This window comes from Meleagris gallopavo, chromosome 2 (genome assembly GCF_905368555.1).
Source record: "Meleagris gallopavo chromosome 2, MGAL_WU_HG_1.1, whole genome shotgun sequence".
Lineage (NCBI taxonomy): Eukaryota > Metazoa > Chordata > Aves > Galliformes > Phasianidae > Meleagris > Meleagris gallopavo.
In genome coordinates, this window is record NC_139405.1 from 106,436,996 (window position 1) to 106,455,305 (window position 18,310).

An 18,310-nucleotide genomic window follows, 5' to 3' on the forward strand; every position below is an offset into this window, starting at 1 on the left:
TGTCTCCACTTCCCCGTGAATCTGAGGGCTCCGAGCACAGCGGGGAGGGGGAAAGAATGGTACAGAAATGTCCACAATAAAACAAAATGGAACAAAATAAAATAAAAATAATAGAATAGAATAGTATCCTCCCTCACTCTTCCTGCTTTGCAAAGCTCTTGTTACCTCACCGGTGATTTGTGGTATTGGACGTCTCCACATCCTGCCTCAGGACTGATGGTTAGGGGGTCTATGGGAGACCTACACCCCTCTACCACTGCAACTGCAGCTGGATGAAAAGCACAGAGTGCAGAAAGGAGCATTAGACACCGATGGTTGGGCTGTAGGATCTTCCCAGGTGTCCAAACCTGGAGGTGAAACAACCCCTGGTGTCTCAGCTGTTTCTTTATCTTTACATGCTCTGCCACTGCCTTTCACAGCAGAACCACGGGCAGCTTTGCCTCTCATGGAGGAAGATGCAGTTTTGCTAAGATATCAGAAGTAACCCTCCAAATCAGCATTACAGGGAGCAGACAACTATGGTTACACTGACCGGTCCAGCAAACCACATCCCACCATCTCCATCTTCACAGCCTTGCTGCTGGGCCTCCTGAGCCCTGTATGAGCAGATCCTAGAGCTAACTTGGGATTAAACAGGCTTGGTCCACTTGTTTTTATTAATGATAAGGCATGCTGCAAATAAATACAGCTGAAATAGAAACGGCTCCTGTGGATCTTTTATGCTGGAACAAACAGGGAAGGAGAGTTCCAGGGTATCTGCTAAACACTTGTGCATTTCATTATCACCCAAGGCCAAAGAGTCAAGTATTGTAGCTCAATTTAGAAAGGAACTGGGTATTTTTATGGCCAACAACAACACGTGGCCAAGCCCAGGGTGAACATAACAAAGTAGAAGCAGAAAGTTGCACTTCCTCTGGACATCGTGGCCTCTATTATTCATGTGTTGAATTTGTTCCCTGCCACACCTGTGACAAATGGAAGGGGCAGACACTCACCTGGCTTCACAGTTCCAGGTGCTTCTGCCACAAAGAGCTGGGGGAAGAAACAACTTGAAATGCTTCCTTCCTGAAGGCAAATGGGGCTTGGGTGTCTCCATAGCCCTGAGAGAGACCTTGAGCCCCATGGGCAGCAAAGGGGTGCAAGTGATTGGGAATCTCACACTCTGTGATCCTTTGCTACCCAAACAGCTCACTTATGAGGAGGCAGTGAAGCTTCCTAGCGAGAGCATGCTGTTTATTTTGTGCAGGTATCGGGTTCTGCAAGGTGTTTTACAAGATAAGAGGTAATCCTTGCCTTAGACAGAATACGAGCTCACTGAATGGCCCGGACAATACTTAATGATATATACTTCACAAGACAACCAGAAGGGTCCTTTCATTTCTTCCCCACGTGCCAAGCAGTCTTTGTGAAGACCCTTGAAATGGCCTTTCCATTCCTCGTACAGAAAGACTCAGACCTCCATTATCTGTCTGTGCTATTTCTACCCTACATGGTCTTGGTCCCATCACTTCATCCACATCCTTGACCTAAAAATTCCACCTGTGCAGCTAATGCTCTTGTATTGGCGTGGAGTTGTTCATTAACTCCCTGTCTATAAGTGGTTGGAGGCTCTGGATGGAAAGTTTGTGGTGTTTTTGAGTTGTCCACCTTGTAAATGTGGAAATATTCCCCTGGCCAAAGTGTAGCACCTTCTCCAGGTGACAGCTGTGTACTGGGACAGGTTAGCAAAGTGGAAAGTGCATCTGGAAACTTGGAGCCTGGGCCAGGGCTGAGAAAGACATGGAAAAATCAGCAGGTGCCCAAAGGGAAGAGGTGGGAGAAAGAGAGACAGCAAAGGAGAGCCAGTGGGAGGGCAGAGCTGCATAGAACATATGGAATCAGGTGGCTTCCCTGATGTCTAATAAGCTGCAAGCTCCAGATGAGGCCTTTCCCATAACCCAGGCATTCACAACACAGTGGATTTTCTGATGTCTGATGAAAGATTAAGTGCAGCATACACTGTAGTCTTTCCCAAAAGTCTTTAGGAAGCTGAGTTAGAATCACAGAATCATAGAATGGCATGGGTTAAAAAGGACCTAAAGATCATCTAGTTTCAAACCCCCTGCCACGGAGGTTTGGCAGAGCAGGACAGAAATGAGGTTAGCAGAAATGAACAAGAAGAGGAGGGAGAAGGAAGATGAGGGAAAGAAGGACCTCTCCCAAGGTGACAAAGGAGCAGTACCCTGAGGATCCAAGCTTTGCAGGTGATCAGAGGCAGGGTCGCCAAAAAGGGAGATGGCGGGGAACCCTCACCTCACTCTGTTTTACCTCCACCTACTCAGGATGGAGCAAATATCTCCCAGTAAGCAATGCAGAGCAAGCAAGGGCATCAATGCTTTGCTAGGCTGTGCCTTGGTCTCTGTACTGCTCCACTAACAGGAATATTTACCCTTTTAATTTCCAGGAGGGCCCACTCAGCTGTAAGCCCGGTGCTCACAGCCCAAGGACCTCATCTGGCTTGCTTCCCCAAGAGACTCGGTTCAGAGCATCCCCCAGGACTGGTGATGCTCAGGGCTGGGTCTGAAAGATGTGGGTGGCCATCCCTGAGCACTCTCTAAGCAAAGGAGAGGGGAGGCCATGTGGCATTGCCAGGCCGTTTAGGTGAGAGTAGAAATGTGGTACTGATGCAAAGCAGAGGCCGAATCCCCCAAAAATCTGCCCAAGGAAAGGCTTCTCCAGCTCCACAAACACCCAGAAACAGCCTCAGTGAGGAAGAACATCAGGAAAAGGTCCTGGGGAAGCACTCTTCTTTACACTCAGGACCCTACGTCGCCAATTTCCTTATTCTTTTCTCCCAGAACTCTTCCCGCACCCTTTCTCTGTTCTTCTCGTGGCATCCACACTCACCCAGCCCTGGAGATAGGCTTTGCTGAGACCCACCAAGGGTGCTGCCAGATGTCCCTTCTCCAAAGTTTCCTTCCAAACAATCAGCTCAAGGTGACTCCCAGTTAAAATTAGCAGCTTGTTCAGCATAGGCGAGAAGGGCCAGCCAACTTCCCACAGCCTGCTCCAGCACGAGCCTGAGGATGAGCTCGTGGTGTTGGGAGCTGGCACCAGGGCATCCAGCTTCCCATCCAGCCTGCTTTTGCTCATAAGGAGTCACGGCCTACCTCTCAGCCATAAGACCGTGCTCCAGAGCAAAGCAGGAGGAAGATGGGTGTTCCTGGAGCATCCTCTGGTTCCCACCACCATCTTCTGCATGCTAGTTCTCACCCCACTTGTACCCAAGCCAGGCATTTCACTCATCCTAATTGTCTCTGTGATAGCAAGAGAGTTCCCTCAGCCTTTCAAATCTATATTTAACTCGTCCTCACCTGATCCCTCTTCCTGGTCTCCTTATCTTTCTTTTCTCTTCATTTATTTATATATTTTCCAGAGCAGGCTGAAGCCACAGGGTGGAGATAGCAGAAAGGCAGCCATGGGCAGTGGGGCGGTCAGACCTCTGCCCTGGGTTGGGGATGCTCAGGTGTGTGATGCTCGGTCTGCCAGCAAAGGGCTTGGCTGGTAAATGGAGTCATGACTTTGATCCTACCTTGCTACTCAGCCCAAGGAAACATCTGCCCTTGCAGCAGGAACCATCAGGTTTCTTGTCCTTCTTGAAATAAAATCTGGTCCCGGGGAAGTAGACCATCTTTGTTTCCCTATTGTACAAGCTAGGGCATCTCTTGCAGGTTAAACTCAGCCTTGAACTCAAATGTCAATGCATGAGCCACTGGTAGTTGATGTGGGCAACAGAGCGATGGCACTTAGGGCAGTTAGGATCATGGTTTAGTGGGAAATACTGGCTGGTTGGACTGGATGGTATTCGAGGTCTTCTCCAACCTTAATGACTCTGTGATTCTAGGAAATCACGTGCCCTTAGTCAGGAGAAATGAATGAGCACGGTGGGTTCACTTTTGCATTGGGCAGCTGTAAATGAAAATTTCTGTGACAGCAGTGCTTAAGAGGAGACTCTTCAAAAATAAGAGATGTCTCTGTGATTAATAAAAGGCTGGGAAGAACTGCTCTGAATGAGCAGAGCACCATCAACTGAGTCTGGACAGCAGGGCTCTGGGGACACCATCCCTCCCAGCCCTTGTCCTTCTGGTAGCACAGCTGAACCCTACCCACACTGCCTGGCTTCTGGTCATGCAGGTGTGGTGTGCCTTGCCAGAAAGGTGGAGATGTGCTGAGCTTACTGTGACGTTCAAGGAAATGGTCAATGGAGAAGAGAGAGCCCATGGATTTCCTTTCTGAGGGAAAGACTGTGGCATGAATACAGTCCCTGGCAAATGCCATGGAAGCTGAAGTTCAGCCTGCAGGAGTTGCCATGCAGGAGAGTCTGAGCTTTTACTGCTTCTGGATTTAGGCACTGTGATGACACATCTCCACAAAGGGCCAGCAGGCAGTAACAAGGAGGTGGGCTGTGGTTCCCAAGTAGCAGTGAAGTCAGAGTGAGGCAAATAACAAATGCATTGCGGAGAGTCATTCTTTGAGGAAGGGTTGGTGCACATAGATGTGGGTCGGCTCATGTGGCCTTGTTTGCCTGGAAATGGGAGCTGAGGGAACATATCCACCCTGCTGTGCCCTTGCAAAGAAGAAAGGCAGAACATAGAGTAGCTCCAAGACATTGGGGTAAATTTTGGGGCATGTGATCTTGCAAACTGAGGGATGTTCAGCTGCTCTGAAGAGGGAAGTGTGAGAGCCTTTGCCCCACATTTTCTTCTCCAGACCTATCCTGCAGAACAACTGGCCTGTGCTATCCAGGAGGTCCGATATGAGCACCACAACAAGCCTTTCTACATTGGAAATTGGAGCTTGCTACTCATCACGTATGATCCAACCTTCCAGCTCCGCCAGAAATTTGCCTTTGCAAATTTCATCTAATGACCTCTACCCTCGCCATTGTCAACCAAAGACCTTCATGGCCTCCCCTCTGCAGGACTAACCCCATTCAGGTTGTTCTGAGTGGTGATGACTCTTCTGTACGTTGAACTTTTGAGCACACTCATTATGGCCCTGCTGGTAAACAGAAAAAGTGCTGGGCTCGTCCTCTGACCCTGAGGCCAGCTGGTCTGGTTTGGTCGTGTCTGTACTATTAAAAACTCTCAGCCTCAAGAACAGAATGGACATATCCAAAATACGTTTTGGCAATGGTGCCTGATGTGTGTTGTCTCCAGACTCATTCCCAAGGATTGTTCAGATCAGAGCTTGTTGACTTGGGCCAAGCTGATGATGGGAGTGTGCAAACAATTCAATAGCGTGGAAGATCCAGTTGCCAGCTGTACTAAGTTGACTGGTATAGATAAACCAACTAAACCCAGTTTTGCTGGAAGTCACCAATGTTATCTTTCATCTGGTGAACTGAGTCACCACAATCTACAGGCCAGCACTGCAGAGGGGGTTACTCAGCCCACTGGACAGACTGGGACAAAGCACCTCTGTCACCTATAGGCTGAGAACCATTTTTCCCAGGTGTTTAAGTGCTCATATAGGTCCCCATCCCTGGATCTCTGTGGGCCTGTGCTGACTGTATCTCCAGATCCTGTCTCCCTGAGCTGGACAAGATCGCTGCACAGCTCACATCGCACCATAGGTGGTCCTCCAGCCCCACCGCATGGTCGCTTCCCTCTGATAACTCTGGGGTCTGAAAGGTCAACCCAAGGGCAGTGATTGGACATGTATCAACCAGCTTCGACATGCTGCACTCCAGGAGTAGCTGTGTTTAGAGCCAGCAACTCTCTGATCTTCAATAACCTGGCAGCAGCTTGTAAACACTGAGCTTGATGTGATAGCATCCTCAGTGAGCAATTTACACCCTTCCCCCCAATCTTGCATCCCTCTTCTCACTCACACAGCATTAGAAGCCTGAGAGAGATGCATGCTTGGAGCTGAAATCACTAAGAGCAGCTCAGCTATGGTGGGTTGGGGAGTCAATGCGAGCTGAAGGGGTGGGAGCATTGATGTGTACATGTCTGCCCTATATGCACAGCCTTGCATGTGTGGTAAAGAGCCCAGAAAAGGGGAGATCTCTCCATCTTTCAGGAAATGTGACAGTTTTGGGGTTGTCTGCAGGGGATATTAGTGGAAAGAAACCCTAATGAAGCAAAAATCAAGTCCCAGGTCATACTCCCATAGGCATACTCCCAAAGGGAAGAGAAAGTCAGCAGGTTGATTTCTGCATTGACACAGTTTCTTTCCTAAGTATTTGATCTGAAAAAGTGGGATACTTTAAATCCTTCACGTTGTACCTGCACTACCCCAGTCCCAAGGAGTGACCTGCAAACCTGGAGCTATCTGTTGAGGCAGAAGTAACTCAGGCTAATGGGCAAATCACGCTGCCTGCATCCCAGTCTGAGCTCAGTGTGCACAGGTATGGAAGATCTGAGCACTGGAAATGGGCTGTGTTCCATTCAGGGAGTTTCTCACAGCCTTGTGCCCCTTGGGTGCAGGACTGGGTGTCAGGATTGCTCAGCACAGGGACGGCCCGACCACTGTCCCTTCTGAAGCAGGGAGAGCTCACAAAGATGGACAGAGGGAAAGAGGACCACCACATTGCAGCTCATTCCACTGTGTTATCTCATGCTGAAACACACAGAAAATACTCTGAGACATTATCTCCAAGTTGACCATTGTGCTGAGGCTGGCACGGGTCTGGCTCTACTAACACTGACCCAGGTGAGTCCCAGGCATGATCTGGGGGTGATCATCTCCACGCAGTCAGTTCAAATGTAGCCCACTCCTTTCTGAAGATGAAGAGAGCTTAATAGGACGGATTCAACTCATTCTGACCCGCGTGTATTTGAGACCAGAGAATGCTCGATTTGCTGGAGAGAGTGCTGTGTTCCCATTCTCCTCCACCTGGGAAAGAACAAAGTCTGAAGGAGAAATCAAAGCGCTCCCCAGCCAAGTCCTCCCCTTTCCTTTTCCCCCAGCAAAGCGGCGAGGTGAAGGCCACAGGACAGAGCCCAGCTGTGCCTCCCCTTTCCAACGCAGTCTCCCATGCAATCCTTGTTGGCGTCCCCTCTCCTCCTCCTCCCCTGCCCGGAGGAGGACTGCAAAACAAGCCGAGCGTATCCCCCGCTCTCTCCGGAGCCGTTCCCCGGCGCTCAAGGTAACAGGAGGGCACGCATCTGCACCCAGACCCCCCCACGGGAATGTTCTGTACCCAGGCATAAGGGGGGGATGCCTGCGTCAGGCCCTCCTGCCTCGGGGACCTTGGCTTCTGGCTGGCAGTGGGAAGGACAGTGCTGTGCGTTCAGACCGGAGGGCTGCTGGGGGGCTGGGGGGTGGATGCTACGGGCTGGAGCCGCCTGTCCCAGCTACCAGCTTCCATGGAGCAGTTGTGTCCGAGGAAGGTGCCAGCATCGAGATTAGCAGCTCTGTGGTGTATTTTTTCTAGACACCGTTCGTCTACTCCCTTCATACATAAGGCATTGTATGCCTTACAAAGCATGGTCTTACTGGTATAACACTGGATTTTCTTGCTGTCCAAATAAGCACCCACTTTGTTTCCGTACAGACTACGAACCCGCTGTGATCCGAGCCCCTGTGTCTTCTGGTGGAAAGGATTCCCCCTGGTTTGTGGCACTAATTACCTGTTTCCCCACGCAGTGTTCTGGCTGTAGCTCACTCAGATCTAATTTCCAATGGAGGCTGGAGAATTAAAGCCACGTTCTTCCCTTCTGTCTCCATAGTAGAGAGATATGGAAAGAGGAAATTAGTTGAAGACTCATCGTGGCAGAGCTGCCTTACTGTGAGTTGTCCGCAGTTGTGGGGGTGAGGAAACTGAGACCTCAGAGAATCATTAAAGTTGGAAAAGCTCTCTAAGGTCATCCAGTCCAACCGGGAGGAGAGGAGCCCCCAGGCACGCCACAAATAAACAGTCCGTCCCCTAATAAGACCCTGAACATGGCACACAGCCCACACTCAGCATGTTGATGAAATAATATCCAACCTGCCCAGCAATCATGAATCACAGAATCATGGAATCATTCAGGTTGGAAAAGACCTCTAAGATCCCCAAGCCCAACACCAGCCCACCCCCGCCATGCCCACTGACCACATCTCCACATTGAACTCCTCCAGGGCTGGTGACCCCACCAGTGCAGTCTGTGCCACACTCCTTCTTTGGGAGAAGTTTTTCCTAATACCCAACCTGAACCTCCCCTGGCATCTCTCTATTCCCTTGCACCTCCTCCTGTTGTTGCAGGGGACATCTACATATCTGGCTGGCTTTGGAGCTGCTTTTTCTCAGCACAAGTCAAGAACAAGAGTGACAACAGCAGGGAGGTTGGCTGTGGCACGGTTGGACAGATATGGGTAGGCAAGGAATTGTTTGGCAGGGAGAGCTGACATTCGCTGCTCAAGCTATTTAAAAATGGTGATTTAATGGGCCAAGGTATTTCTGCCCAACTCCGTGCATTTGGCAGCTTGCTGGAATCAGACCAGGGATTTTTATCAAACAGTGAGGAAGGGAAGGAAAGGGCAAAGCAGATGTGGATGCAGATGGAAAAAAAAGAAGGATTTTCAAAGCTCTTCCATGAAGAAAAACGAGGAAGAGAAAATAGAGTTAAAAATAACACCGTGGCATGTTCTGGGCAGAGATACCAGCATCCTAGGAAAAATATATGTGCTTCTGTTTTGCCAAGAGGGAAATAGAAGGGAGGATGAGGGAGGATGCTGGGGCTGTTCTTTGCTTTGAAAATGAAGCAAGGTCAAAGAGAAGAGCTGGTTGCTGGGATTTTTCAGCAAAATGTGCATTTTATAGCTAAAGCAAGCTGCCACGTGCAGAAATCTGCTCCCAGGGAGAAAGGCCAAACGCTGTGGGACAGATCCCCTAACATTGGCTGGTGCACCATGAGGAAAAGTGTGCAAGCCATTGGAAGGGGATTTCTGCTGTCTGTGGTCACTGCTTCGGTCTCTTCTGCTGTCAGAAGCTGTCGTCACCATCCAGGCACGAAATGCCATCCAGAAATTAAGTGCTCACTCTCCACGATCTGAGAGGGAGTTGGGTACACGCATTCCTTTAAGGAACTCGCCATAAAGCCTTGTCTGGGAAGACTTTTGCACCATTTTAACTTTATCTCTTCAAAACTGCTCTGGGCTTTGTCTGAGCTCGCTGAAATTTTTCATGACAATCATTAATTTACTGAAAAATGCAGTTTCTTGGCAGATCCGGTCTTTGTGAGTTCAGGTCAGTTTTGGCAAGGCATTTTCAGCCAAAAAAAAAAAAAAGAAAATTGGGAAAACTTAGAAGCAGTTTGCCCTGAGTTGCAAAGGGTATATTCTTGCCTTTTCTTGTGCAGTGGTTGTGCCTTAGAAAGGAGTTGTGCGTCCTTTATTCAGTTCCTTGGAGATAAAGTAATAAAACAAGGGAAAATGAAATATTTGGCATTATTTCTTTTTCACCTGAAAAGAAGGGTCTGTGTTTGTTGATTTTTTTTGATGGGGGGAGGAGTAAGGGATTTGCTCCCCAAGCCAAATGCCCATTGACACTGTCTGCCTTTTGCAAAAATCTGCACGCCCTTGGACCTCTGCTAGCTGCAGAGAGTAGCAAAAAGGCAGCAGAGGGTCTCCCATGGGGACTTCTGGTTTGTTTTCAGCCTAGCATGTCAATAGCATCAAGCCTTACATTGCCTGTTTGGTGCAGAAATGTTGAGTTTGGTTCTTCCTCCTACAGTACTACTAGTGGAGCATGGAGAGCAGTTCAGGTGGACATAGATGTCTGCTTCAGCACAACCTGAATCCCTCCATGTTGTAGTAGTAAGGCACACTATGAGCACAGGAGAGTTAAAAAAGTGCTTTGCCACAATATTTTTCAATGCAAAGGCTATAAATGATTAGGTATTGTCCTTAGATTGGATTCTGATCTTGAGGAAGTGTTGAAACACGTAGGAGGAGTTTCACTGCCTTGAAACTAGAGAGGTTCCTTGTAGCAATGGGTTTAAGCTGGAGGAAGTGGAACATCTGTGGGGCTGATAGAAGCTGCTGTGTTCACTGCACTGCTGTGGCACAGAGCAGCTGAGCAGGTTGTGGCAACGTGGAGTTAAAAGTCAAGATTCCCACAGTGGACATTAATTTCTCATCACGGATCACTCTGCTCTCACTTCTTCTTGTGTTCAAATCAAAGGTAGAGATCACAGCACACATCTCCAGTCCATTCCTCACCACATATCTTGCTTCAACAGCTCCTAAACCCTGTGGTCCGAGCGAAAATAAAGACTTCTGCTGAGTCATATGACCTTATTTTTGATAACCAAACCCCACACTTTCTAAGGTAATTTAAGGAAGCTCTTAGCAGATGCTGAAAGCCCAATTTCTCCACGATGGCCTCCAGTTTGATCCAGCAGGTCCCCGTGCACATGTCTATCCAGAGAAGGATCTGTTCCATGTCTTAATAGGCCTAGGTGATATTTTCTCTGATTGGAAAGCTGGTTAGTACTGCAATCTGGGGGTTCCTAGAAAGGAAACCCAACTGGGTGTTTGCAGCTAATCTGCAACAGACAACATCCCTTCAAGGCAGCTCCTGGAACTGCATGGAAGGATAGGATGTGACACTACTTTTCATAGATTATTTTGGAGTATTTCTTGGTTTGGATGGTTTTGTTTCCAGGAGGGTTAAAGGGACAATTGGCTCCTGTTCTGTTATTGAGGAATAACTTTCATTGCAATCAACCATCGGTCACAAGACACAGGAAGAGCACTGAACGCTGGGGTAAATGAATGAAATGATGATGTTAAAAATGCAGAGGGATTGCCAGGGAACACTTGGAGGATATCTGAATCACAGCAGGGGAAACAAGATGAAAGCAGGACCTAATTTAAGAATGAATCATCCAATTTGCATTCATTATCCTCACACCCTTGCCTTCTCTTTGGCCATATTTAGATCCAGAATCTTTTATTAGGGTCTCAGATATTCAGGATTGTTTTCATATTTACTCCTGAATGACCCTGCATGATTTACAGCCTGGTTGGAAACAAGACTTGAAGGAAATCCATACCACAGAGATGTGCATCCAGCATCCCTCACCATGAGACCTCTTCTCCAAAAGAGTGGTGATGCGTTGGCACAGGGAGGTGGAGATGTGGCACTGAGGGACATGGTCAGTGGGCATGGTGGGAGTGGGCTGGGGTTGGACTGGATGATCTCAGAGGTCTTTTCTGACTGTAGTGATTCTCTGGTTCAGTGAAATTACAGGAGACCAGAGAGAGAAGGAATTTGTGCCTTTAGATCAGGGATTGCCAGTGCCATAAAGATGAAATGCACAGCCAGCCTTCCCTTCCCTTGGCTATCTTTATAGTCTAGAAGTCACTTTTCTTCTTTGATATATCCAGTTGTTCAACTCCAGCAAGAAGGTTGGAGGTGGGGGTCACAGCTCCTTCCTGAGAAACAAATGATTTTGGTTTTCATTTCCTGAGGTTAACAAGGGTGGTGAACGGAAATCTCTTCTCCCAGGCCATCCATCCACAGGGCTCTACTGCCCCTTCCATGGAGTGCCACAAATGGACTATCCACTATGGGACAATGTTTGGGATCCTGCTGGGGATGGGAATCCAAACCACTCTCACTAGGAAATCAAGGAGAAATCTGTCCACTTGCAAGCCATTTACAACACTTGATCACTCCTTCTGGTCACAACAAAACAATTTATGCTGCAAAACAGGGGCATTTCATCTCCCAAAAAGCACAGGGAAAATTGAATTTCAGTACTGCATCACCATCGGCTTTCCAAAAAAACACCTCAAGCAAAAAAAATCTCAATTATTCCTTCACTCTAAATTACTGTTTCACATGACTGGGTGCATGGATGTAGCAGAGACCAAGAAACTCAGTGCACATGGGGCTAGGACTTGGAAGGCACCAACACGTCCCCTTCCCTTTGCTTGTATATTCCTGGCCACTTACCAGGAACTGCAAGCCACTGCACAGTGTCCCACCAACTTAGGGGCAGGGGATGGGGCAAAATCAGTGTTTTCTCATAAATCCGGACAACGTGTATATCACTGTAATTGATGTCCAACTTTCAGCTTGACATGCTTTATAAACCCTGGGCGGCTTTGATCTCCTTGTCTTTGCCTATAAATGCAAGGATTACAAAAACATTCCAAAAAAAAAAAAAAAAAAAAAGAAAGAAAAAAGGACCAGCCCCCAAAAATGTCTTTCACCGAGGTACTTTGCTCCAGTAGATAAGGCTAATAAGCAAAAAACCCTCAGGTATTAGGAAACAAGGCTTTTCAGGAACTTACTCCGGGCAGAGAGGGGGGCTGAAGCAGCTGAAGGATATTGATGCTTATGCTCCCCCTGTCATTATTTCACAATATTGTTTATATACCCGGGATGTGGATAAAGGTAGCTGTCACTTCTGGCACTGGGAGATTACGGCGAACTGTGGCTGACACTGGCCAACGTTGCAGTGAGTGACAGCCCCTGTGGCATGGTTACTGTCAGAGCCCTTGGGGGGCTGGGGGTGCCCGGCCCTGCCAGATGTAGAAGGGGAAGGGGAGTCTGGAAGAGCCATGGGCTCTGCTCGGTGCAGTGCTAATAACGATGAGGGAAGTTGTTTCCACAGCCCCAGCGCCCAGATGTGGAGGTTCTTCTGAGGTCTGAGGGTGGGAGGGGGGCTCAGTGCCCTGCTCCCAAGGGATGCTCAGGGATGTAGGTGAGTTGGGGTCCTGCAGTGCCTCCACTGAGCAGGGTAAGGGGAGTCTCTGCATGAGACGTGTTGGGTATTCAGAAAAATTTCTTCTCAGAAAGAGCAGTGATGCAGTGGCACAGCTGCCCAGGAAGGTGGGGGGGGGGGGGGTCACCATCCCTGGAGATGTTCCAGAACCGTGGGGATGTGGCACTGAGGGACAGAGTAGGCATGGTGGGGTGGGTTGGGGTTGGATTGGGTGATCTTAAAGGTCTTTTCCAACCTGAATGATTCTATGATTCTACGAGGAGAAGAGGCGGAAATAGAGAATGCAGGTGTGACAACAGAGCAGGGGAGGCTGTGGAGCTGCGTAGGAGACTTGTCATGCTAAGTCATTACTCAGGTTTGGATTAAGGCTGATATATGTCTCTAAAACAATGTCTTCTTCTGAGCTGAGTGTCTAAATTCTCTTCATAATAGCTTTAGAATCATAGAATTGCTAAGTTTGGAAATGACCTCCAAAATCACACAGTCCAGCTGTGTACCTAACAGCAGTACTGCCCACTGACCATGTCCCACAGTTCTTGAACCCCTCCAGAGATGGCCACCCCATCACTTCCCAGGGCATCCTATGCCAGTGACTCCCTATGCTGCATTCAGCTGGACAAACAAAGGCACAGGAGAAGTCCAAAAACATCACAGATGCTGTTGTATCAACACAGGTCCAGCAGATATGGCACAGGACTTACACTCCTCCCAAAGCAGGATCCCTAGCTGCACCTAAATCCTCTTTAACCACCCCTATGGCAACCACCTCTGCACACTGACGGCCATTCCCAGTCTCCATTTTTAAAGGGAAATGCTTTTCCCAGTCCCCACGGAGGCTGGGAAGTGTCTGAGCCTTTGGGGAGCTCTGAGGGGTCCTGGCATTATCTATGAGGTTAGCTCTGGAGTTATCTCCTTGGTGCTGGGATGACTGGGCCCCCTCCCGGGCCTTTGGGCTGCAAGGGAAAAAGGGGTCAAACAGGGGACAACCCAAAAAAAAAAAAAAAAAAAAAAAACACAACCTAAAGGCAAAGAGAATGATGACTAAAGGAATAGAAAGAACAGATTAAGGAGGAAGCGTTGGTCAGCCTGCAGAGACACTCGGGAGAGATGTTCCTTCAGATACATGAAAGGTGGGAGAGGGGAGGGAAAGAAGGGGACTTCTAATTACAGGGACAAAGACAGCTCAGAAGGAGAAATGCATTTGAGAGTCTCCATTGCAATGTCACTTTCCACAGCACCCAGCTCTATGGCAGCTGCCATCCAATGTGACTCACCCCAGACATCTCAGGGCTTTTGGGGAGGAGCAAGGGACACGATCCAGCTCCACGGGCACCCACAGCACGTCTGGCTGCGGGGTCACCCTCTGTATCTGCCTGGATCTGTCAAACAAGCAGATTAGGAAATCTGAGAAGAGCAAAACCCAGGGATTGGGACTGTCTTTTGGTGGCATTGCTTGGGTCACACCGGGTGAGCTCTCACAGGCTTTTGTCAGTGACAACGTGGGGCAGGGTTTTTCAGCTCTGACTGTCCTATTCCAGGCTTTTCCATGTTTCTCCAAAACGTTCTTCTATTTCTCACATTGTAGGCTTTTACTTAAAAGAGACAAAGAAATGACCCTGAAATCTACATTCTTCACCATCCTTTGTATAAGGCACCAGAACGAGATGATCTTTCAGATCCCTTCCAACTCAGACCATTCTGTGATTCCATGATTCTGAACACAACTGAATAGCACAAATGATGGCCTTTGGTAGGCACGTGGGTTTCAAAAAAAGGAATCAGACATCTATATGAATTTAATGACATTGTTAATTAACATGATTTAAGATGACATACCATCTAGAAGGGATGTAAATTCTCTCATTTCAGGGCTGAAAGACAGCTCCAGTTTTTACAAATTCAGATAAGTCCTCTTTTTTTTTTTCTTTTTTTTCTTTTTTTTTTTTGAGAAATGGGAACTTGGCACCTAAATCAATTAGGCCTGCCAACTCTACATAGAGAAATTTATAACTGAGCACAGAATTAACCCTAGGCCTGCAAGCTGTACGTCATGCTGCTGAACACTGCCTTGGTAGAGCTGCATGTTCTGGAGAGAGAAATTACTTTGCAGTAATGCTGTCAGAGACCAAAGCAAATCTGATGCTCCAAGGCGTGTTGAGGGCATGGGCCTTGACCTGTGACTGTAACTAACTACAAAGAGTCCATGCATCTGAGCACGAGGGGAAATCAAAGCTAGTAGCACTGCTTGCTTTCTGCTATCTCTACACTGGGTCTGAGCTCTGCGTGTGAAGAACCCCATGGAAATCCCAGAGTTGTTCCGAAACCCACCAGCCCATGCACATGTAGTCCTGAATGTTGTATGCATCCTCTGTCCTCACAAAGGCAGACTTGGGACCCTTCATGGAAGCGTGCTGGACTATTTTGTCTGCCGGACATCACAACCACAAGGACTGATGGTGAGTGCATGCAGTGCAGTTCATATCTAGGCAATCTTGCAAATGTGCCTGTGAGTTGCATTTTTTGTGCATTTTGGTGATCTCTCTTCAGCACCAGTAGCTCACTCACTCAGCAGCCACTTGGAGCACAGAAGCAGAAATCGTGGCTTGCTGGTCTGCCTGGCCTCAAGTCTGTCTTTGGAGCCTCTTCTTCCCAGCTGTGCACACAAAACATCCAGAGCCCAAGCAATAAGCTTTGACTTGAGAAGTGTGATTCACCACAAGTAGGCATCAATTCACATTTCAGGTTGGATATCAGGAAAAATTTATTCTCGGAAAGAGCAGTGATGCAGTGGCACAGCTGCCCAGGGAGGTGCTGGGGTCACCGTCCATGGAGATGTTCAGTATGGAGATGTGGCACTGAGGGATGTGGTCAGTGGGTAATATTGGTGGTAGGTAGATGGTTGGACTTGGTGATCTTAGAGGTCTCTCCCAATCTGAATGACTCTGTTATTCTATGACTCCATGAATTTCACTGCCCTCAGCCTCCAGCTGCTCTCCAGGATTGGGACGGGTCTCCCACAGACCTGGCGTCACATCCCTCCATCCTGCACGGACATCTCGGCAGCACAAGAACGTCTCAGAGGACACCAAGTGCCCACATACGAGCAGCTAAATGGATGTCTCTGCTCAAGCTAATGACTCCAGTCTCCCTCTCCAGTCACTGCAGCCCCTTGCAGACACGAACCATTTGACCTCTCCAAGATGCCTGCCCGAGGCTGAGACGAGCCATGCCTTAGAAGTGCCTGCCTCTCTGTGCTGACTACAAAGGGAGCCCCGGGTGATTAGCTCAGCTCTGGATGTTTACAACGTGCACGGCAGAATTTGACCAGAAGAATCTCACCCTTGGGTCTTTGCTATTCTGCATGTCCCTGTGTCCCTTCCAAGGCTGGGTTCCTCGTAGGAGCAGGGAAAAAAAGAGAGAAGAGGAGGCCCTCCCACTCTGTCTCTGCTTACATTGTCCTTACATTAAATGGAGAGGATCCTAATAGGATATTTAGAAGAGGTTAACTCTTCAGAAGCCTCCGTCTCTGCCCTACATCCTGGACGCCTGCCAGAGCAAAGCCAAGGATAACAAACCAGCTTTCGTTCAAGTATTCTGAGCCAATTAAAAAAGACAAATTAGTTTGGCCTTATCTCTCCCTCCTCCTCCCCCTTCCCACCCGAGAGACAAGAGGGGATTCACGGAGGAATGTTTCTCCTCTCTGATGGCTCTGCCTCGCTGAACTCTTCAAGGTCTATGATGGATGAAAGCTCTCTCTTCCATTACGCTTCCGACAGCCCACTGGGCCCTAATGGGGATGGGGGCAGAGGCAGCATTGGAGGACTGGGGCAGCAATGTGGGGAGAAAGACTTCACATGGGCAATGAAGACAACGGAGCTCATGGAGACCTCTTCCTCAGCCAAGTGTGAGATAAACAAGAACTACCCTGTGCTATCTGCTCGTTTCTTTTGTTGGTCACCCTTCCTCAACATTTTTGATGTGCACTCACTACGTTTTCCATGTACTGCAAACAGAAACACTGGCACACGGTTAGGCCAAGGGGAAGAAAGCACTTTACAGGAAGGGCTTTGGGGAAGAACTCTCTGGTTTATTTCTGGGCTTTTTAAAGATAGCATATGCTAGTTTGACCTCTGCCATGGTCTGAGCTCATCTGCATGAAAAGAAGGGCAAAAACATCTGAGCAGCCGCAGTGAGTGAGACCAGAGCTCTATCTGCTTGCATGCTCTTTCCCAACCCTGACCACTGGCAGATGTTTATATAAAAGGCTTAAGAAGCAGTGCAAGAGAAGAGATGCATCCACAGGCTCAGCCACACTGCGGCCACATGCTCCCTGCATCCAGAGGTGTTCAGATGGGGTATCCCAAAAACGGGGTCCACCTGAACCTCGTGGGGTGAAGAGCACTGCCTCATGCAGATTTAGGATGGTTAAGGCTGGCACAAGTCGGTTTGGGCCAAAACTGTGCCAAGCATCTCACCAGTGATACATACAGTCAATTCCCAGGTGGTTCTGTTTAATTAGTAGATTTGTGTCCTCTAATGGATAATTCATCTCATTGTGAGGATTAGAAAGTCTTGCTCAGTCATTCTTGTTATTCATGACAATGATGAGCTCTTTTCATCCCATCCACTCGCTGTCTATGTTTCACAGCTGGGAAGATATATACTTGTCCATTGAGTCACTTAAGCCCCGTTTCACTTTCCAAACCAAATCTCCACCCGTTGGATAACTAACTGCCATTCTCGGCTATCTCAGTTACTGGGAGTCCCAGGGGCACTGCAGTAATCCTAAAATGTTCTGTCTCTACTTCATGGACCCTGTGATGAAGAAAGCCAAAGCATCCAAGCAATTCAGGAGAACAAGGCTGCTTGGTTTCCACCTAGTCATAATTATTTGCAATATCCAGATTCTGGGAGTCTGAAGGGAAAGTTCGAAGGATGTTTTCACTGTAAGACTATCCTTACTGGCAGGGCAAGAAAGAGCTTATAGAAAGAACCTAGAGAATTCCCTCATCCCTTTTGTGAAACTTCTATTGGGAAGAAGTTGTATGCCTGGAGAAGGGAAAATGGTTTCAGAATAAAGGAGGGAAAATTTAGATTGGATTTAAACCAAATGGATCTCAGGGCAGCTTTGAGACATGAACAGGTGCAGGGCACAGCTTGTGCTGTCCATCGAGCAGAGGTCCCAATTTTCTCAAGGCCAACAGATGAGGAGAAGGGGACAGATTCTTTAGCAAGATCTGTTGGGATAGGACAAGGGGAAATGGTTTCAAACCAAAAGAGGGGAGATTTAAACTACATATAAGGAAGAAGTTATTTACAATAAGGGCGGTGAGGCACCAGCAATGTTGCATGGGCAGATGGTGGTGCCCCATCCCTGCAGACAGCTAAGGTCAGGCTGGATGGGTTCTGAGCACTGATGGAACTGTGTATGTCCCTGTTCAGTGCAGGGACAGATGGCCTTGAAGGTTCCTTCCAACTCAAACCATTCTATGACTTTCTACTAATGATGTTCAACAGCTGGACACATAGAAAATAAGCAGCGCACAGGAGGTAGGGGGACAACAGGAGATAAGGGTGCTTAGAAAGAGAGGATGTGAAAAGGCACA

General features: G+C 48.3%; 1 long non-coding RNA gene across 1 annotated transcript; it reads right to left on the bottom strand.

The window, feature by feature from the left end:
- Positions 1-538: 538 nt before the first annotated feature.
- LOC146545123 (uncharacterized) lies at positions 539-8,243 on the bottom strand. Its single transcript, XR_014881707.1, has 3 exons — positions 8,081-8,243; positions 7,617-7,703; positions 539-6,879 (listed from the first exon to the last, which is right to left on the bottom strand). It is a non-coding gene; the product is annotated as an uncharacterized LOC146545123 (long non-coding RNA).
- Between the last annotated feature and the right edge of the window lie 10,067 nt (positions 8,244-18,310).